Source organism: Schistocerca nitens, chromosome 8 (assembly GCF_023898315.1).
Source record: "Schistocerca nitens isolate TAMUIC-IGC-003100 chromosome 8, iqSchNite1.1, whole genome shotgun sequence".
Taxonomy (NCBI): Eukaryota; Metazoa; Arthropoda; class Insecta; order Orthoptera; family Acrididae; genus Schistocerca; species Schistocerca nitens.
The window spans coordinates 424,140,535-424,160,820 of NC_064621.1; the positions used below are offsets into that span (position 1 = coordinate 424,140,535).

Here is a 20,286-nt window from a genome sequence, read left to right on the forward strand (position 1 = left end):
TTATGAGGCACTCAGTGATGCAGTTGTTAAAGGGCAAGGACAGTGTTCTGCTCATGGGTGATTTTAATGCCTGGATTGGAAATCAAACAGAAGGGTATGAAAATTTGGAGAGGATATGGAGGCCAACAGGAACGGGAAACAAGTCTTGGATTTCTGTGCCAGTATGGGCTTAGTAATCACAAACTCCTTTTTTAAACATAAGAACATTCAGCGGTATACTTGGGAAGGCAGGGGAACCAGATCTGTCATTGATTATATAGTAACAGATCAGGAATTCAGGAAGGCTGTGTGGGACACACGTGTATTCAGGGGATTCTTTGATGACACTGATCATTATTTAATCTGCAGTGAAATTGGGATTGTGAGGCAGAAAGTACAGGAGGTCAGGTCCATATGTAGGAGGATAAGAGTGGAGAAACTTCAGGATACGGAAATCAGGCACAAGTACATAACAGCGATCTCAGAAAGGTGCCAGTTAGTTGAATGTAGTCAATTACAGTCATTGGAAAAGGAATGGACAATGTACAGGGACAGAGTACTAGAAGTGGCTAAAGAATGTCTTGGAACAGTAGTGTGTAAAAGTAGGATGAAGCAAACAGCTTGGTGAAATGACACAGTCAAGGCAGCCTGTAAAAGGAAAAAGAAGGCATATCAAAACTGGCTACATACTAGAACTCAGGTAGACAGAGAAAGTTATGTTGAAGAAAGAGAAAAAGCCAAACAGACAATTGCAGCATCCAAGAAGAAATCTTGGGAAGACTTTGGAAACAGGTTGGAGACTATGGGTCAAGCTGCTGGAAAACCATTCTGGAGTATAATTAGCAGTCTTCGAAAGGGAGGTAAGAAGGAAATGACAAGTATTTTGGACAGGTCAGGAAAAGTGCTGGTGAATCCTGTGGATCCCTTGGGCAGATGGAGGGAATATTTTGAAGAGTTGCTCAATGTAGGTGAAAATACGATCAGTAATGTTTCAGATTTCGAGGTAGAATGGGATAGGAATGATGATGATGGAAATAGGATCACATTTGAGGAAGTGGAGAAAATGGTCAATAGATTGCAGTGCAATAAAGCAGCTGGGGTGGATGAAATTTAGTCAGAACTCATCAAATACAGTGGAATGTCAGGTCTTAAATGGCTACACAGGATAATTGAAATGGCCTGGGAGTCGGGACAGGTTCCATCAGACTGGACAAAAGCAGTAATCACACCAATCTTTAAACATGGACACAGAAAAGATTGTAACAACTACAGAGGTATCTCTTTAATCAGCGTTGTGGGTAAAATCTTCTCAGGTATTGTTGAAACGAAAGTGCGAGTATTAGTTGAGGACCAATTGGATGAAAATCAGTGTGGGTTTAGGCCTCTTAGAGGTTGTCAGGACCAGATTTTTAGCTTACGGCAAATAATGGAGAAGTGTTATGAGTGGAACAGGGAATTGTATCTATGCTTTATAGATCTAGAAATGGCATATGACTGGGTTCCTAGGAGGAAGTTATTGTATATTCTACGAGATTATGGAATAGGAGGCAATCTTTTGCAAGCAATTAAAGGTCTTTACATGGATAGTCAGGCAGCAGTTAGAGTTGATGGTAAATTGAGTTCATGGTTCAGAGTAATTTCAGGGGCAAGACAAGGCTGCAACTTGTCTCCACTGTTGTTCATATTATTTATGGATCATATGTTGAAAACAATAGACTGGCTGGGTGAGATTAATATATGTGAACACAAAATACGCAGTCTTGCATATGCGGATGACTTATTTGTGATGGCAGATTCGATTGAAAGTTTGCAGAGTAATATTTCAGAGCTAGATCAGAAATGTAAGGACTATGGTATGAAGATTAGCATCTCCAAAACGAAAGTAATGTCAGTGGGAAAGAAATATAAACCGACTGAGTGCCAAATAGGAGGAACAAAGTTAGAACAGGTGGACGGTTTCAAGTACTTAGGATGCATATTCTCACAGGATGGCAACATAGTGAAAGAACTGGAAGCGAGGAGTAGCAAAGCTAATGCAGTGAGCGCTCAGCTACGATCTACTCTCTTCTGCCAGAAGGAAGTCAGTACCAAGACTAAGCTATCTGTTCACCGTTCAATCTTTCGACCAACTTTGTTGTATGGGAGCGAAAGCTGGGTGGATTCAGGTTACCTTATTAACAAGGTTGAGGTTACGGATATGAAAGTAGCTAGGATGATTGCAGGTATTAGTAGATGGGAACAATGGCAGGAGGGTGTACACAATGAGGAAATCAAAGAAAAACTGGGAATGAACTCCATAGATGTAGCAGTCAGGGCGAACAGGCTTAGATGGTGGGGTCATGTTACACGCACGGGAGAAGCAAGGTTACCCAAGAAACTCATCGGTTCAGCAGTAGAGGGTAGGAGGAGTCGGGGCAGACCAAGGAGAAGGTACCTGGATTCGGTTAAGAATGATTTTGAAGTAACAGGTTTAACATCAGAAGAGGCACCAATGTTAGCACTGAATGGAGGATCATGGAGGAATTTTATAAGGGGGCTATGCTCCAGACTGAACGCTGAAAGGCATAATCAGTCTTAAGTGATGATGATGATGATGATGATGTTGATGATGACCACATACTAAGACTGCAGTAATAAGGTAATGTCGCTTGGAAGGAGAAGGCTCGAAGAACTTCTGTTCCGAAGCTCCTACTCCCCAATGGCATCCTGCATAGTGTTTAAAGTATACTGCACACAAGCAGTAATGTATTGCTCGTCTTACTGTCTGCAGACATAAGTATATTCACTTCTCTATTCAAAGCTATAATCAATGAATTTCATATATCAGAAATGTATTAAGTTATTTACGGAATAAAGCATTCAAGTAGCCGTGAGCTACATTCTATTTCAACTAACAACTTACAAACGTAAGTGTATGTCTCATGTGAAGCTAAAATTCATGTTTTCCGTGTATGAAGTGCTCAAACAGCATTTCATCAGTATAATCTGTGTAAACATTCATTAGCGCAAACCATTTCAGATGAGAATAGCTCGAGGTTGTAGCGAGACCTTCTCATCTGAAATAGATAGAAATAGGCCATTACTAGCCAACATGCTCTCTCTATATTACAAATTATTCATAACCACGCTCAATGTGTTACATTTTCTTTTTCTTAGTTTTCTTTGACATTTGTGTTGTATAAATTATATTCTCATCAACTAGGTAGCAACAAATTATATGGAACCATTTGAATATTTGTTAAGCATTCAATTCGCTGTAACCTGTGAGACATCTTTATATATTTTATTCTTTATATATATTTTTTAAACAGCATTAACAAGTGTTTACCAGTAAGACTGTAACAATGAGAACTCTTAGCTATTAGATTCAAAAGCATCCAACCCACCTTAAATATCAAGGCGGTGGGTTACTCTGCACTGTTAATGAAATAATTAAATAAATAAATAAACTTACAAGAATATTAACGATTGTCTGACAATGGCATGCTTATTTAATCAGGACTGCACAGATTAGTTAAACCACTGCAAATTTTCGGGTAATGACAGATGTGATAATTTAGGGGTTTTAAGTGAATTGTACAATATATAAAAGTAATGTCACTAGCTGAATGATTAAGAATCTCACAAGTTTACTCTGCACTTTGACATATAATTATATTTCTACAAATATGTACCGGCGACGGGGTCCTATTATTTTTAATGTATTAGTAGTACGACATCTATATATGCACAGTCTGTTCTCCTCCTGCCTCAACAGGAAACAGTCGCACTGAAACAGTTGATAGTGGATCCACAACTGATCACATTGTGATAGGAAACTAATGGTCGGAAATGAGCACATCCTGCATAACAAAAACGTAGCCTCAGTAATTGTTCAAAGCGACGACCGCCAGTCTACACGCTTATACACTGAGGTCACAGAAGTCATGGGATACCTCCCCATATCCTGCCGAATGTCCTTATGCTCGGCTTAATACAACATCTCGACGTGACATGGACGCAACAAATCGTTGGAAGTCCTCTGCACAAATACTGAGCCATGCTGCCTCCATAGCTGTGCGAATTGAGAAATTGTTGACGGTGAAGGATTTTCTGCGCGAACTGACGTCTCTATTATGTCCTGATATGTTCGATGGGTTTCATGTTGGCCTGTATGGGTGACAAGTCATTTGTTCCAACTGTCCAGAACGTTCTTCAAACTAGTTGAGAGAAATTGTGGCCCAGTAACATGGCGCATCGTTGTTTGGGAACAAAAAGTACATGGTGGCTGCAGATGGTCTCCAGATAGCCGAACGTAACAATTTCCGGTCAACGATTAGTTGAGTTGAATGAGAAGATCCTGTCCATGTCATGTAAACACAGCTCAGACCACTATGGAGCCTCCTTCATCAGCTTGTACACTGCCTTGTTGCAACTTGGGTCGAAGGCATCTTTGGATCTGCGCCAAACTCGAAACCTACCATCAACACTTAGCAACCGAAATCGCGACTTGTTACATCAGGCCACGGTTTTCCAGTCGTCTAGGGTACAATCGATATGATCAAGAGCCCAGGAGAGACGCTGCGGAAGATGTCGTACTGTAAGCAAAGGCACTCTCGATTACATGCTGCCATTGCCCTTCAGTGACGCACTGTCCTAATACATACTTTCGTCGAGCGTCCAACATTTTATTATACAATATATTATTTTCTGCAGTTATTTCAGGTATTGTTGCTATTCTGTTAGCACTGCCAACACTAAGGAAACTCCACTACTTTCACAATTAAATGAAGGCCGTCGACCAGTGCGTTGTCCGTGGTGAGAGATAACGCTTGAAATTTGGTATTGTCGCCGCACTCTTGCCACTGTGAATCTCAGAATTTTGAATTCCTTAAAGATTTCCGATATGGAACGTCCCATGCCTCTACCACACCAACAATTTTACGTTCAGTGTCTGTTAATTCCCTTCGTAATCACGTCGGAAACTTTTTCACATGAACCACCGGAGTACAAATGACGTCTCCGCCAATGCACTGCCCAATTTTACCTACCGCCATCTGAATGTGTTCATATCGCTGTCCCATGACTTGTCACCTCAGTATTTTGCAACGGCACATGCAAAGTTCCCAGGTGTTTGTTTTCCACTTGAACAGGTAGCAGGTGATAAACAGCATCCATCCCTGACCATCAAACAGGCATACTGTACACAGCTTAGTTCAGAACACATGTGTCATGTGACGACCGCATGCACCACATCCGCGCCGTAACGGTGCCGCACGCACAGGACTATCTTTGGTTTCAGTTGTTCATTGCATTAGACAGCCTATGATGTGTCTTTGGTTCAAATGGCTCTGAGCACTATGGGACTCAACTGCTGTGGTCATAAGTCCCCTAGAACTTAGAACTACTTAAACCTAACTAACCTAAGAAAATCACACACATCCATGCCCGAGGCAGGATTCGAACCTGCGACCGTAGCGGTCGTGCGGTTCCAGACTGTAGCGCCTTAAACCGCTCGGCTGATGTGTCTTTGGTGAGTTGTGTTTTTGTGCACAGTGAATGACACACAGTCAGTGATGGAACATTACTCGGCACGAGGGTTGGAAGCCATGAATTTAATGGGTGGTGTGGCAGGATGTAGCGCCTATAAAGTGCGTGAAGGTACAGAGAACGCTTTGCCAAAAGGCGTCATCCTAATTGGAAGGTTTCCGTCGATTTCAGCTTACGAGAGACATGTTGGTTCACGACACAGAGAACCAACCAAGGCTCCCACCAAATACATGTTCGAACACCATAGTTTAAGGTAACGGTGTTGGATCATGTGCCTGACCACCCAATAGCAAACAGCCATCACCTTACTTGTAAAACGCATGCTGAGAAGGATAGAGTGTGGAGAGTACTGGTGGAACAGGTATTACACCCCTATCGTAAAGAAACGTCCAAGGACTGGTATCAAAGGATTTTGAGGCCAGTGTTTATTTTAGTCAATGGATTATCCATTGTGCTGTAGTGCTGAATTTCATACAGTTTTTATTGTTTAAGAATGACGCCTCATTCACCTGTGATGGTATTTTCTAGAGCCAGCATAGCCACGTCAGGTGTGAGGATAATCCCCATGCCTCCACGAAGGAACGTGTTTCCATCACGACGGTGCACAAGCCCACTCCGATGTTAATGTCCATGAGCACCTGGACACACGTGTCATTGTTTAATTGGAAGGGGTTACGGTCCGCCCCATGCCCAGCGCAATCGCCGAATGTCTCATACCTCTGTATCTTTTCCTCAGGTGTTACGTCTAATTGTTGGCGTATGAAATCCCAAAAGAAACGCATGAAGTCCTGCTTCTTTGAGAGAGGGCAGCAGAACTTCGTGCACCGTAGCCCAGCATGTACTGAAACTGATGACAGCCTCTTTGAACAATTACTACTCAGCTGCGTTGTTGTAATGCGGTGTACACTGTGTATGTACATATCACAATAAATATGGATTTCCGACCATTGGTCCCCTATCTCAGTATATTCGGTTGTGGAGCTACTATCGTCTGTTTCAATTTGACCCAAAAGGCTTGAGACACCCTGTAAGTGCGAGCTACACTCCTTGGGCACAGCTCTGTGGGATGCGATGCAGGCACGTCCAAACTGAGCTCTCATGAACGCAATGCATTCGTTTTGTGTACCGACAATGGCCGTTACATGCTCGGGGCAACACATACAGTGTGGGTACGACTTAACTTATTGAGATTTTATTTCTTCCCACACTTCTAAATTCTACACAACATTGCTAAGGGAATTTCCACTGGCGAGAAAGTGGATTCGTGAGTTTCCTTAAATGACGAAACAGAAATGGGCTCTATCTTGTTGATACCTAAACAATAGAGGATGGAATTGTATTCGGATATTCCCTCACTGTGTATTATTACAGAAGGTATCGAAAGACTTCTACAGATGATTGTGGAATGCATTTCGATAAAAGGACAATTTAAAACTGTCAGTTTGTGCTTCCCTCAGACGAGCATTTCCAATTCGCTTTCATAACTTAATGCACGTTCTTCGAGTAATGGGCAGTGAGTTAGCTCTTCGACGCTCGGAAGCAATGAGGTGAGAACAACTGCATAGCGAAGAAACTTGCGATTCCAAAATTTATGGCTTTTACTTTTTATGCACGAAGTAAAGCTTTCAACGAAAGCACTTCAGTAAGATATGAAACTTCGATTCGTTTACATGCAGACATTGTTTTCAGCAGCGAAGTGAATGATTAAACTTGTAACCTTCTTTCTTCATCGATTCAAAACAAGATGCAGACGTGATTCTTCGTAGCATGGCATAAAAGTCTGCCATAGAGAGGATGGGACGAAGAATTGGTCAATGAGTCTGAACACGCAGTTATGGCATATCATGGCTAACACATGTGCTGCACGACCTGCTTCCTTTTTTCTTTCTGATTTTCTCTTATTTTTGGCCTTAGGACATGATCCACTCAGCGGTCTCAGCCAGCATCTGATACATGACATGTTACACTTACACACACACACACACACACACACACACACACACACACACACACACACACACACGACCGTACGCACGCATACACACATACTCCCCCGCTTCCCACCCCTCACCCCTCCCACCCCCCACCCAAACCCACACACACGTTTCACAGACAATACGTTGGTTATTAACAAGTTAATTACACCATCTTACGTACATACTGACTGAATGATGATGAAATGACGTTCCAAGCCACGTTTTCCTGCCTGTGTGTGAAGGCTAATATCTAGCATTACTAAGCATTACTAATGAGATTCTCACTGTTATAGAGACTGATTAATGAGGGAGGTGTGTGTGTGTGTGTGTGTGTGTGTGTGTGTGTGTGTGTGTGTGTGTGTGTGTGTGTGTGTGTGTGTGTGTGTAATTTATTACGATTATGCCACACAAGTCGTTCGGCCTTTTATGTATATTCCCACGTATAGTTGTCGCCGTCTAGTTTCAGGTGGTTGAAGGAACTCGGTACAGAGTTTTATCCTGCCTTGTGCCGAATTTGCGAATCGTGCGCGTGAAGAGAAAGAAAGCGTGTATTTTCAACCCCACTATACGTGATTTGAAAGACACATATGCCTGTTAAATTAGGGATTAGTGGGTACTTAAGTTGCCAGCGCGTTTGACGTCCGATTTGAGCATTTTAGGATTAGAAAGCACCGAAGTTCTGAAAGGAAGTTTCGTCCTTCCGCTTATGATGAAGACAGTTCATCAAGTTTCTCTGTTCCGGAGAAGGAACTTGATGGATATACGGATCTCAGCAAAGACCTTACCACATGGCTGTTGAAAGAAATTGCCCGGGTGGGAGTAGGACTTGCGCACTGACGGTTCCGTACAAACTCAATAACGAGGAATTATGAGCTCGAACATTATGACCACCTACGTAACAGCCGCTATGTACATGTTTGTCACGGATAACAGCTGCCACGCGTCGTAACACGAAAGAAATGAGGCCTTGGCAGGTCGCTGGAGGAGGCTGGCACCCCATCTCCACATACAAGTCACTTATTTCGCATAAATTCCAGCGAGGGGGGGGGGGGGCCGATGTGTTCTGTTGCTACGTTCAGTCACATTCCTGAAGTGAGCGATCGAGTTCTGATCTGGTGAGTTGGGAGACCAGCACATAAACTGTAAAGCCCAACTGTGTTCCTCGAACCATTCCATCACACTCCTTGCCTTGTGACATGGCGCATTCTCTTACTGAAAAATGCCGCAGCCATCGGGAAACATGATGATCATGAATGGGTATAAGTCGTCTCCAACCAGTGTACGATACTCCTTCACCGACATCGAGCCTTGCACGAACCCCAGTAGATCCGTAGATGCCCATGTGAATGAATGTTCTACGGAGCGTAATGGAGCCGCTGACAGCAAATCTCTGATCCGCAGTACAGATACTACGGAGCTGTTCCCCTGCAAGATGACGGATTCGCGCCCTCTCGTAGGCATGATGAAGAATGTATCGGGATTCACCAGACTATGCAACTCTCTGTCGACCGTCTCGTGCCATTTCAGTCGTAGCTGCCGATGTCGTGGTGTTAACTTCAGCGCATGCATGGGCCGTAGGCTGCGGAAGCCCATCGTTGGGAGTGTTCGGTGCACTCTGTGGTCAGACGCACTTGTTCTTCGCCCAGAATTAAAGTCTGATGTTAGTTCCGCCACAGTTCGTTGCTTGTAATTACGGGTGGCCGCCCAACCCCACGACGTCTGGACGTGCTTTCACCTTGGTTTCGCCACGTGTTGTAGAGACTCACCACAGCACTTGTCGAACACCCGACAATTCGTGTCATGCAGTTCGAAATGCTCGTGCTGAGCCTTCGAGTCATTACAATCTGCCCTCAGTGAAACTCTGATAGATGGCACGCCTTCCCTTTCCTGCATACTGACAGCAGGCTCACTGATACTGTGGTAAATACACCGTGCGTGTATCTCACTAGCAGTCATGGAGACGCTGCTGTCGCCTGAGCGGTTTATATTGGTAGTAGCAAAGTGGTCATAATGTTCTGACTGATCAGAGTATAGAGGCAGTTCATTCATTCTGGAAATTGACAGTGATAATGGAAGTTATGGGTCCCAGGGTTTCCAAGATTTTCCAGTATGTTTTAATTTCAGATTTGTAGTCTGACAACAAATAACAAAAGAAATTTTTGTTTGTTTGAAATAATTATAAATTAAGAATTTTCTAATTCTTTTACTTTACTTGTACTGCGAAACCTTGCCAAAGTCCATGATTGTACTTCAGGGTAGGGTATCCTACAGGTTTCAGTGAGTGAGTTTCCGAGTTTCAAAATAGACCTATGTGAGATAAATGGCCATGTCTTTCGGCTGCATTGACGTAGATGCTTAGCTTTTTTACACGACCAAACGACTGTAGAATTCGATAAGTGACAAATTTCAACATGTCTACTCCTCCCTGTGAAAAATGTGTCGCAACAGACTGACGGGCAGTCAGTATGGTAACAAATGATTAAACGGTTTTTATTCATCTGTTATAATTTCAATTTTCATCCGATATAATTACAAATTAACTGTTTCGCAGTTTTCTGTTTACTTGTACTTTGAAAACTTTCACCTTGCACAAATTTCATGATTGTAAATCAACGGAAAGTACAGTACAGGTTTTAATGAGTTTGCGGATATCAAAATATGTGACATAAATAGCCGTATGTTTTGACCGCATTGACTTAGAAGCTAACGTTTATTATACCACCAAGGGACCATAGACTTCAATATGGGACATAAATTTCAACTTCATACGTCAGCCCGTTCCTGAGAAAAACTGGCCGTAACAGACTGAAGCGCAGACACAAAGTTTGATAGCAAATGACAAAACAATTATGTCATGTGATATAATTACAAATTAACAATTTGTGGAGTTTTTCCTTTGCTTCTTGACAAATTTCATGATTCTAGGTCAACGGGAAGTGCTCTCTAGGTATTGATGAGTAAGTTAGCAAGTTTCAAAATTTGTGACTTAATTTGTCGTCCCTTTTGATTACACTGACTAAGAAGTTTCACGTTCTGAGATTGCTAAGGGACCGCACATCTTAATATGTGACATAAATTTCAACTTGATACTTTTGTCAGTTCCTGAAGACAAGGTTTCTGAACAGTCGGATAGATAGAGATAGAGAGATGGTCAACAAACTGATCCTATAAGCGTCCCGTTTCTACAGATAGAGTTACGGAGTGCTAAAATCTACTTAACAGAAACTGTGTTATTCGGAAAGTGACTTTTTCGGCAAAATTTGAAGAAGAAATGTTGGATTGTGTATTCAGAAGACATAACATATTCTGGCTTAAAAACAGTGTTGTATAAATAAAACAATTATGACCTCATTTACGATGACACTACGTCTGAAAAAGACCGTGCAGTGATTTACTACACAACACGTAATCTGGTTTGTACATGGTTATGACTGAGGAAGTCGGGATGAGGGGTACATTTAGCATGGAAGGTCAAGGAACCTATAATGTCATTCCTTAAACACAACAACTACCATATCAATAAATTAACAATTTATTCAAATATAATATTTATAAAACAGTTAAGAGACAATCAGAGATAGCTTGCTTCTCAAGCAAGGCAGCAAATCACAGTTACGAAAACTGACTGAAAAACGTGCTCCACAGAGATTTAAGTACTTACAGGAACAATAAAGTACAATCAGAACGTGATTTAAGGAAATATGGCACAGATGATTTATTTAAGAGAGCAGTAATTGGCAATATGAAAGTGATTCATGAAACGCACACCAATTCGTTAACAACCCAAATAACACAAGCCGCACAACAAGTTACCATTTAATACAATTCATTCCCAAGCAGGTAACCGCCAATGATTCTGCAAAAACGCCGGTTACTTCCTGTGATGCCATCAGACCCTGTTGACTTAAAGAAGACGATTGCTTACGATTTTACCTAATCGCGCGTACTGTGTCTCTCTTTTTTACCTTTTTACCATTGATAAAAGATCTTATACTATTCACTTTGTAGCCTGGTTTCACATGAGCGGAGACATTTCTCTCCTTAACGAGTTTAAAAACAGATATATCTTGGAACTTAAATAGTTCTTAAATTCACTGTCTGAACGTATTAGAAAAATTTGAGACCTTTCATTTTTTCTTGGGAACACCTGTTAAATTTGAATCTAACGCGCTTGCACGAGCCGACCTTCAACCTTCGTTGACATGTATGCATATTTTCCCGCCTGTCGGTAGCTTGCTGGCAAGCAGCAGTGAGGTGGTGCGTAGCGCGGCCGTCGGTTTTTCATTGCAAGGGAAATGACAGGACGACGTCTGGAGCACCGATATTGCATCTAATTTCACCAGAAACTGAGATACAGCCAGATGGGAACCGTTTGAAAGATTCAGACGGCTTTCGTTGGCGAAGCTATGAGCATCACAAAGATTAAGAAGTGGTACAGCCGGTGTAAAGACGACTGCACATCGATGGAGAGCGAGCCACGCCTCGGTCGGCCTTCAACTTGAAGAAACGACCACGTCTTTGCCTAAGTGAGCGCTGTCGTGATACGTGACCGTCATGTGACTTTCAAGGCATTACGACGGGAATGAGCGTCAACACTTTTTCGGCACATTCCACTATGACAGAAGATTTCGCCGTGAAGAATGTGTCGGTGAAACTCATGCCAAAGCTGCTTACGGGGGAGCCAAAGCAACTTCGCGTTGAAGTCTCACAGGACATGCTGGACTCCACAAATAGTGACCCCGACTTACTGAACACCACAGCCATCGGTGACGAGTCCAGGGTGTAAGGGTACTACCGGGAAACCAAACCCCAGTCGTCACAATGGAAGCATTCCTCGTCACCAAGACCAAAGAAGGCCCATCAAGTGCGCAGCAACGTCAAAGTGATGCTGTTAGCTTTCTATGACTCCCGCAATGTAATACACCACGAGTAAGCACCACAGGGTCTAACAGTCACCAGTTAGTACTGCAAGGATGTTCTCCATCGCCTACGTGATGCTGTGGTCGCAAGAGACTGGACTTTCGGCCAACAGAAATTAGTGCCTCTATCACGACAATGCTCAGCACATTCCTCGCTCATGATTCAGACTTTTATGGCGAAAAACCAGATTCCCGTGCTTAAGCACATTTCTTACTCTGCTGATATAGCCACCTGCGACTTCTGGCTGTTCCCTAAACTCAAGAGTCAAGAAGATACATTATCGTAGCAACGACTGCCAAGCTTAACTTCATTCCGAAATAGGCTTTTCGACATGCTCCAAACAATGGTGGCAACACAGGGAGAAGAGTGTGGAGCCCCAACGGAACTAATTTGAGGGTGGGCAGAACCGGTTTATGGTATTTCGTGAATTTAATTATTTATAAATGATGTTTCAGGTGGATCAAAAAAATGTCAAACCAGTTACCTATTGTCAGCGTAACACTTCTCTTGATCTCAAAAACGATTATCCCGGCTAATATTGGTCACTCTGCTAAAGAAATCTCTACTTGACGTTGTGTAGAAATGTTGTCTGTAAAGTCGTCTGAGTGGCACTAACTTGCATATCATTTATCAGATGTTACACAACTTACTTTACATGAAAGCACTTTTCTCTAGCAAAAGGAATATTTAGTCACAAAATACTAACCGCGCACAACACTGACGTATGTCTCCTATTAAAATATTTCATGTAAATCGTGCGAAATAATTAGGCTTCATACATCAGCAAATAAGAAATTGATATTACGTATTGTACTGTGAGCCATGTATGTAAGGATTCAGTCTGAGTTGAATTCTGTCTTTTAAAGTAGATTCTGGACCACCGGTGCATATTTATTTCCATTCATTTATAACCAACAACATTTATGTTCGTTAAAATTCTCGATTCAAAACTGCCGCGGAGATACTTTTGCTAAGATGGCGGCAGACAGACTATAGTCAATTTGTCTATTGTTAGTCTCGATTTAATTTACGTCAAGATAATGTATCTAGATAAAACTCTTTAAGCCTTTTATCTCTATTCTTTAGCATTTAAAATCATTTTTAATGATAAATACCTTCATATTTTTATTCCAGCTACTAGTAAACTCCGGTGTAAGTTACTTGCGCTAACGGCTACGCTCCTAATTGCGGAGATGAAAATTAACACTTAAAAACATTAATTAGATTGGATTACAATTGAAAAAAATACAAATCCACGTCTAGACAACAGCGACTATATATTTCAGTTAATAACTAACAATATTGATATAGGTTTTCTCTTTACAGACCTCACACGTCTCACGTCCGAACTGGTTAGCACAACTGAACCGCCGGCCGAAGTGGCCGTGCGGTTAAAGGCGCTGCAGCCTGGAACCACGAGACCGCTACGGTCGTAGGTTCGAATCCTGCCTCGGGCATGGATGTTTGTGATGTCATTAGGTTAGTTAGGTTTAACTAGGTCTAAGTTCTAGGGGACTAATGACCTCAGCAGTGGAGTCCCATAGTGCTCAGAACCATCTGAACCATTTTTGAACATCTGAACCACATATCACAGATAACAAAAAAGAAATATAATTGTCGTTGTCCATGAGTGTAGTTCTCTGATAATAATTTTAATTCACACAGAAATTAAATTATTACAGAAATAACGAAATAATTATCGTCATTTTAACACGATACAGTCCTTTTATACGTAGTATCGATAATATTTGTTGAAGTTTGTTCACTTAGTTCATTTTAACATCTTGTGGCTACAACATAGTGCCGTGGATATTACACCGTGCTTAAACAGATTTCTTACTCTGATGATATAGCCGCCTGCGACTTCTGGCTGTTCCCTAAACTGAAGAGGCAAGAAGATACATAATGGTAGCTACGACTGCCAAGCTTAACTTCCTTGTGAAAGAGGCTTTTTTTAGGCATGCTCCAAACAATGTTGGCACCACAGGGAGAAGAGTGTGGAGTCCCAACGGATCTAATTTGACGGTGATTAGGTGTCCAGCACAACCCAGGCAGGCCAGTTATTTTCCCGGCCAAAGATCAGATACTTTTCTGTACAGGAGTAGTCATACGAAAAAGAGACGGATGGAAGAGAGTAGTTATTCTTCTTATTATTTCGGAAATAATCAAAAATGTTAACAAATTTACCCATATGTGAGACAAAACTATTAATGACTTGATTTAGAAATAGTGGCGATTGTCTACGGATCCATAATTGCATCCAGTCGCGCACCATTTGGTAAAAATGCGGCAGTTTGAAGTAAAGGCACTGGAACCCACCAAGTTCAGTCCGATGTATTTTAGTCAATACTGGACGACAAATCTATAACGAACGGAAAAAAATGATGAATTTGTGAATATTTGCTGTTTCTACTATGAGTTGTGGTGATTCATCGGTATAATAATGTCGCTGTCACAAGAAAAATTTCAAATCTAAAATTGTCTGGAAACTAGTTGATGCAAAAGAGAAAGAGCCTTGGTGCTACAGTATTGCTCTGATGGACTCCTATATAAAAATACTTTCGATTTGATAAATATTTCATTAACAGTTTTCATTTATTTAAAGCCTGTTCATCCTCTACTTACTGTGTCCTACTTTTTTCAGGTATGATTGAACCAGTCGTTGGGGGTTCCTCTTTTTCCTAATGATTCTAAACTTTCAGTAGAAATTAATGATTGACAGTACCGAAGGCCCTTGATAGATATAAAAATTGGTCAGAATTGGAGGAAAAGAAAACTGTTACAGCTACAGCTATCACCATCAGTAATATGGTCGATGTCTGTAGCACATGGAAATCAACGTGATTCATTGGTAGGATAAAAAGAGTGAGGTGACGCATTTATTATGTACTGATCGTTAATTCAGATGGAGTTGGTTTAAAATTCCGGTCAGCCATCCTGACGTGGGGTACCATAGTTTTATTTAAGCAGTAGCGATTAATTTACCTCCCCACTGTGAATTAACGAGCATTTCCCTCTCATTTAAGTATATAGCCGAAAGTCAGCCCTCAGGAATTGTGGAACTAGCCCTGTCGCCCAGGACCGTGTGCCACAAAGAGCGCAGATTCGCCACGAGATGGGGAAATTCACTGAGGTCTATTGCGTTGAATGCGACCTAAGCGCTGTAGTGTGCGAGACAGACGTGAACCTACGTCATAGGGAAACTCCGTAGAAGCTCTTTTTGAACAAGGAGGCGTAGCAGTGTTCAAAACGGCGGATCTAAGATCGGCCAGCCGGCCGCGGTGGTCTAGCGGTTCTAGGCGCTCAGTCCGGAGCCGCGCGACTGCTACGGTCGCAGGTTCGAATCCTGCCTCGGGCATGGATGTGTGTGATGTCCTTAGGTTAGTTAGGTTTAAGTAGTTCTAAGTTCTAGGGGACTGATGACCATAGATGTTAGGTCCCATAGTGCTCAGAGCCATTTTTAAGATCGGCCATAAAGGGAAACATTTATGAAAACTATTAAATTCTGATCCCAATAAAACTTAAATATTGACCATATCTATAATAGTTTAGGATTTACTGTTAAAGTGAAATTAACAAGTTTTCTAACTAAGTATGAATGCTAAGATCTGAATAGTTTGGTCGATCTTAACGATCATCATTTCGTATAGAAGCGCATCATTAAAATGACGAAAGTTGTAAATATGAACTCTGTAACTATATTTCTTTAAAACATCTACTGACTTTAAACTATCAGAATTTCCAATGAAGTATCAGATCATCATTTCCTCCACACAAAACACATTGAACGACGACAGCGTGACACCTTATTGAATCATTAGGTAATAGAACATTTGTTGTAGAGTTTAGTTCATAATAGTTACTATTGTTCTTTATTTATTTATAATAAAGCACATTGGTGCAAGGCTGCTAGCTGTCATATCCAAAGTTAAGAAGGAAATTGTATTGATTCTCTGTAAAAGAATTTAACGTTTATTATGTAATGGATATTGTTACCTTATTTAGAACGTGAAAGTGGTTAAGCTTTGATTATTTAAATACGTTAAAATGAAAAATAATGTAGAATAAGCTTCAGCCGATCAGATGGACGGCTTCAGGACAGGGAACTGTCCTAGTTAGTTGAACGACAGTGTTCGGTACGCGCGGGACGCGGCCGGAGACGAGCAGAGGGACATGTCTGGGCTAGACACCAAAGGGTACAGCGCTGGTGCATCCACGAAAGCGGACAGTTCGGTTGGAGACACCAAAGTGGACATTTCGGATTTAGACGCGAAAGCGGACTGTCGGTCTTTAGGCAGCTAAGAAGTGAAACGACTTAGACAATTTCGCGTTGTGTGGTACTGCGGAACTTAGTCTCTGAGCGGTGAGCAGCCGCGCGCCAGGTGTTAACTCTTAACTTTTGTGTAAATAGCGAGGTGTATTGGACTTATGTTTCGCGATGAGGTTGTGAATGATCGAACTGTTTCAAATGGATATGGGCTCGAGTGTAACAGTAACTATTACGATCACTTTCGCTGTTAGTTCCCTTTCTGATTAAACATTATTCTAACCAAATCGCAACTGTGTGACCTACATCACTTATGGGTCGTTAATTTAGCTCTCGATATTGTTATTACTGCTGTTATATGTTATGTTAACTTTGAATGTTTCATACAAATTCGAAAACTTGCCATCACGCAGATAATTTAACCAAAGGGTCACAAGTATCTAATTTAGGGGTAATGTGAGACGTGCGTGTCAACCTCTAGACGAGTTTCAGCCAAGACATTTCGAAGAAGAGGAGCCGAAAGTAAGCCCGAAAATCTTTGGGATGTTAGTCAGCCCTTCCGTAGCAAATAATGTATTTCAGTTTTTTTCGGGGTAGTAATTACTTTATTTTCTGAACAAAGGATTGCTTCTATGGTAGCATCTAGAACGCCAGCTTCACGAAACTCCAAACACATGAGCCATAAACTCCATCTGGCGACAAACTTGACTGCTGTGAGGTGTAAGCAGAGGAGTTTAGTCCTATTGTCGTCAGACGCCTTTGTAACTACTTTTCTGAAGCCCCTTGCGTAGTCCGGGGCACTTTTCCTATCGACATCACCATTACGTAACGTGCTACAACGTATTGGATGAGGGCCGGCGTCAAGGACGCAATAGAAGAAATCACAGTTCTCAAATAAACGATATCTTAATATATGGCGTGTGAATACATGCGAAACGGAATGGGACACGTTTAGAAAGGACTGAAGGGTTTACGAGTTCTGTCCAAAGATAACTGTTCCTTAATATAACGGATATATTAGTACCATAACACTCTACTCCAAGCCGTCTTAATACATTTTCTACTGGGACATGATCGATATCCAACACACATCGGATGAACGTCAGTGCAACCCAAATATCAGCATCTAGAGAAATTGGGCACCTAGGACACTTAATACTACTCTGCACAAAAGATGACACAACAACATATACAACTCGCTTAGCAATCCAGACTAATAAGATGAAATCGAACAGCTGCCACTATTGGAAAAATATTACAAGAAGAATTGTCAAGAAAGAGTTCGAATAGACCCCATCCAAAACAAACATGCCCATAACAATAAATAATAGGAGTAATGATACAGAAAATGAAACATCCTAGAGTGATACGCAAACAGAAGGTCAAGCAGACACACACTGGGACAGGGTAACACATAACACAAACTCAGCAACAAAACAAAGGTTTGTGTAGTAACCACAAGGAACAGTGGGAACGCCTTGGGCTACGGATCGGAGCCGCCAGGCGGGTAAGCCGCCGGCGGTTGAGCAGGCACCACTGTGTAAACACAGGACGAGTCGGACGACCGACTATGAGTGACACAACAAGGAAGAGATAAACAACGGAGGCTTGTGGAAACCCCAACACCAAATACCAAACGTAAATCCACTCGGAACCAGAACCAAGCAAATATCAACAACGAGCAACGACCAGAACGCAGTACCGCCGAGATACAAACGAAATCCAGAGCGAGTATCAGACTGGCTGGACTAGAGCAGAGCGTGTCCCTATATACGAAACCGGAGGGAGCGGCTATTGGCCGCGGTCTGCACGTGGTGTAGCGGTGGCGCCCTCGCTGCGCGAGATCCGCTGCGCGGAAGAGCCGCCGCGGACGCGGAGCCCTCTATGGGCTGACCACGTCCATTTGTTCTGCCGCGTGTTCGACTTCCGCGGCGGAAGGTACTAGAGTTGCATAACCTCGGTTCCGAGAGTTCCGAAACCTGTACAGAAAATTGGAATAGAGATCAACATCATTTCCGCCCTTATTATTGCTGATGAACACACGTTGCATGTTGTACCGCCATATAACGAGAACTTCAGAGGTGGTGGTCCACATTGCTGCACACTAATACCCAGTAGCACGTCCTCTGCCGTTGATGCATGTCTCTATTCGTAGTGGCATACTATCCACAGCCGCTCGCGGTAGCGGCGCTGTCTTGGGCGTCTTGTCACGGTCCTCACATCTCTCGAGTACTCCCTCGGGCATGGGTGTGTGTTTTGTCCATAGCGTAAGTTAGTTTAACTAGATTAAACTGTGTGTAAGCTAAGGGACCGATGACCTCAGCAGTTTGGTCCCATTACTTCTTACCACATATTTACATTTACTGTTTACAAGTTCATCAAAGCGCTGTTGGTCGAGATTGCCCCACTCCTCGACGGCGATTCCGCCTAGATCCCTCAAAGTGGTTGGTAGCTCACGTTGTTATTAAACAGCCATTTCCAATTTGTCACAAGCATGTTCGATAGGGTTCATGTCTGGAGAACATGCTGGACACTCTAGTCGAGCAATGTCGTTATCCCGAAGAAAGTCATTCACAAGACGTGCACGATGGGGGTGCGAGTTATCGTCTATGAAGGCGAATACCTAGGCCGAATGCTGCCGGTATGGTTGCACTATCGGTCGGAGGATGGCATTCACGTATCGTACAGCCGTTACGGCACCTTCTATGAACACCAGCGGCATACGTCGGCCTCACATAATGCCACCGCAAAACAGCAGGCAACCTCCACCTTGCTGCACTCGTTGGACAGTGTGTCTAAGGCTTTATCGTGACCGGGTTGCCTCCAAACTCTTCTCCGACGATTTTCGGGTTTAAGACATATGCGATACTCATCGATGAAGGGAACGTGACGCCAATCCTGAGCGGTCGATTCGGCATGTTATTGGGCCCATCTCTTACGCGCTGCATGGTGTTGCCATGGATGTCGGGAGTGAAGATGCGCATCATGCAACCTATTGCGCACAGTTTGAGAGTCCTTCCTGGCACAAAGTAACAATGCGGATGCGATCGAACAGCGGTATTGACCGTCTAGGCACGGTTGAACTACAGACAACACGAGCCGTGAACCTCCTTCCTGGTGGAATGACTGCAACTGATCGGCTGCCGGACCCCCTGCATCTAATAGGCAATGCTCATGCATGGTTGTTTGCATCTTTGGGCGGATTTAATGACCTCTGTGTACAGTCAAAGTGACTGTGTCTTTGATACACTATCCACAGCCGAAGTCTATCTTCATGAGTTCTGGGAATTGGAGTGACGCAAATTTTTTTATGTGTGTATTAAGAATAGAAATCCACACAAACACAGTTGCAGAGAAACTTACAATTGAAGAAAATGTTGGTAATAAATGCATAACTCGAACACCTGATGCCGAGTTTTGGCTTCTTAACAAAAAAAAAAAAATGGTTCAAATGGCTCTGAGCACTATGGGACTTAACATCTATGGTCATCAGTCCCCTAGAACTTAGAACTACTTAAACCTAACTAACCTAAGTACAGCACACAACACCCAGCCATCACGAGGCAGAGAAAACCCCTGACTTAGCCAGGAATCGAACCCGGGAACCCGGGCGTG

At 42.6% G+C, this 20,286-nt stretch overlaps 1 protein-coding gene across 1 annotated transcript in view; it reads left to right on the plus strand.

Annotated features, from left to right (window-relative positions):
* The window catches only part of LOC126198962 (neuropeptides capa receptor-like), a gene marked incomplete at its 3' end in the record, with an annotated part of 1,187,493 nt that overhangs the window by 833,190 nt on the left and 334,017 nt on the right, over positions 1-20,286 (plus strand). The gene's annotated exons all lie outside the window — the stretch shown is intronic.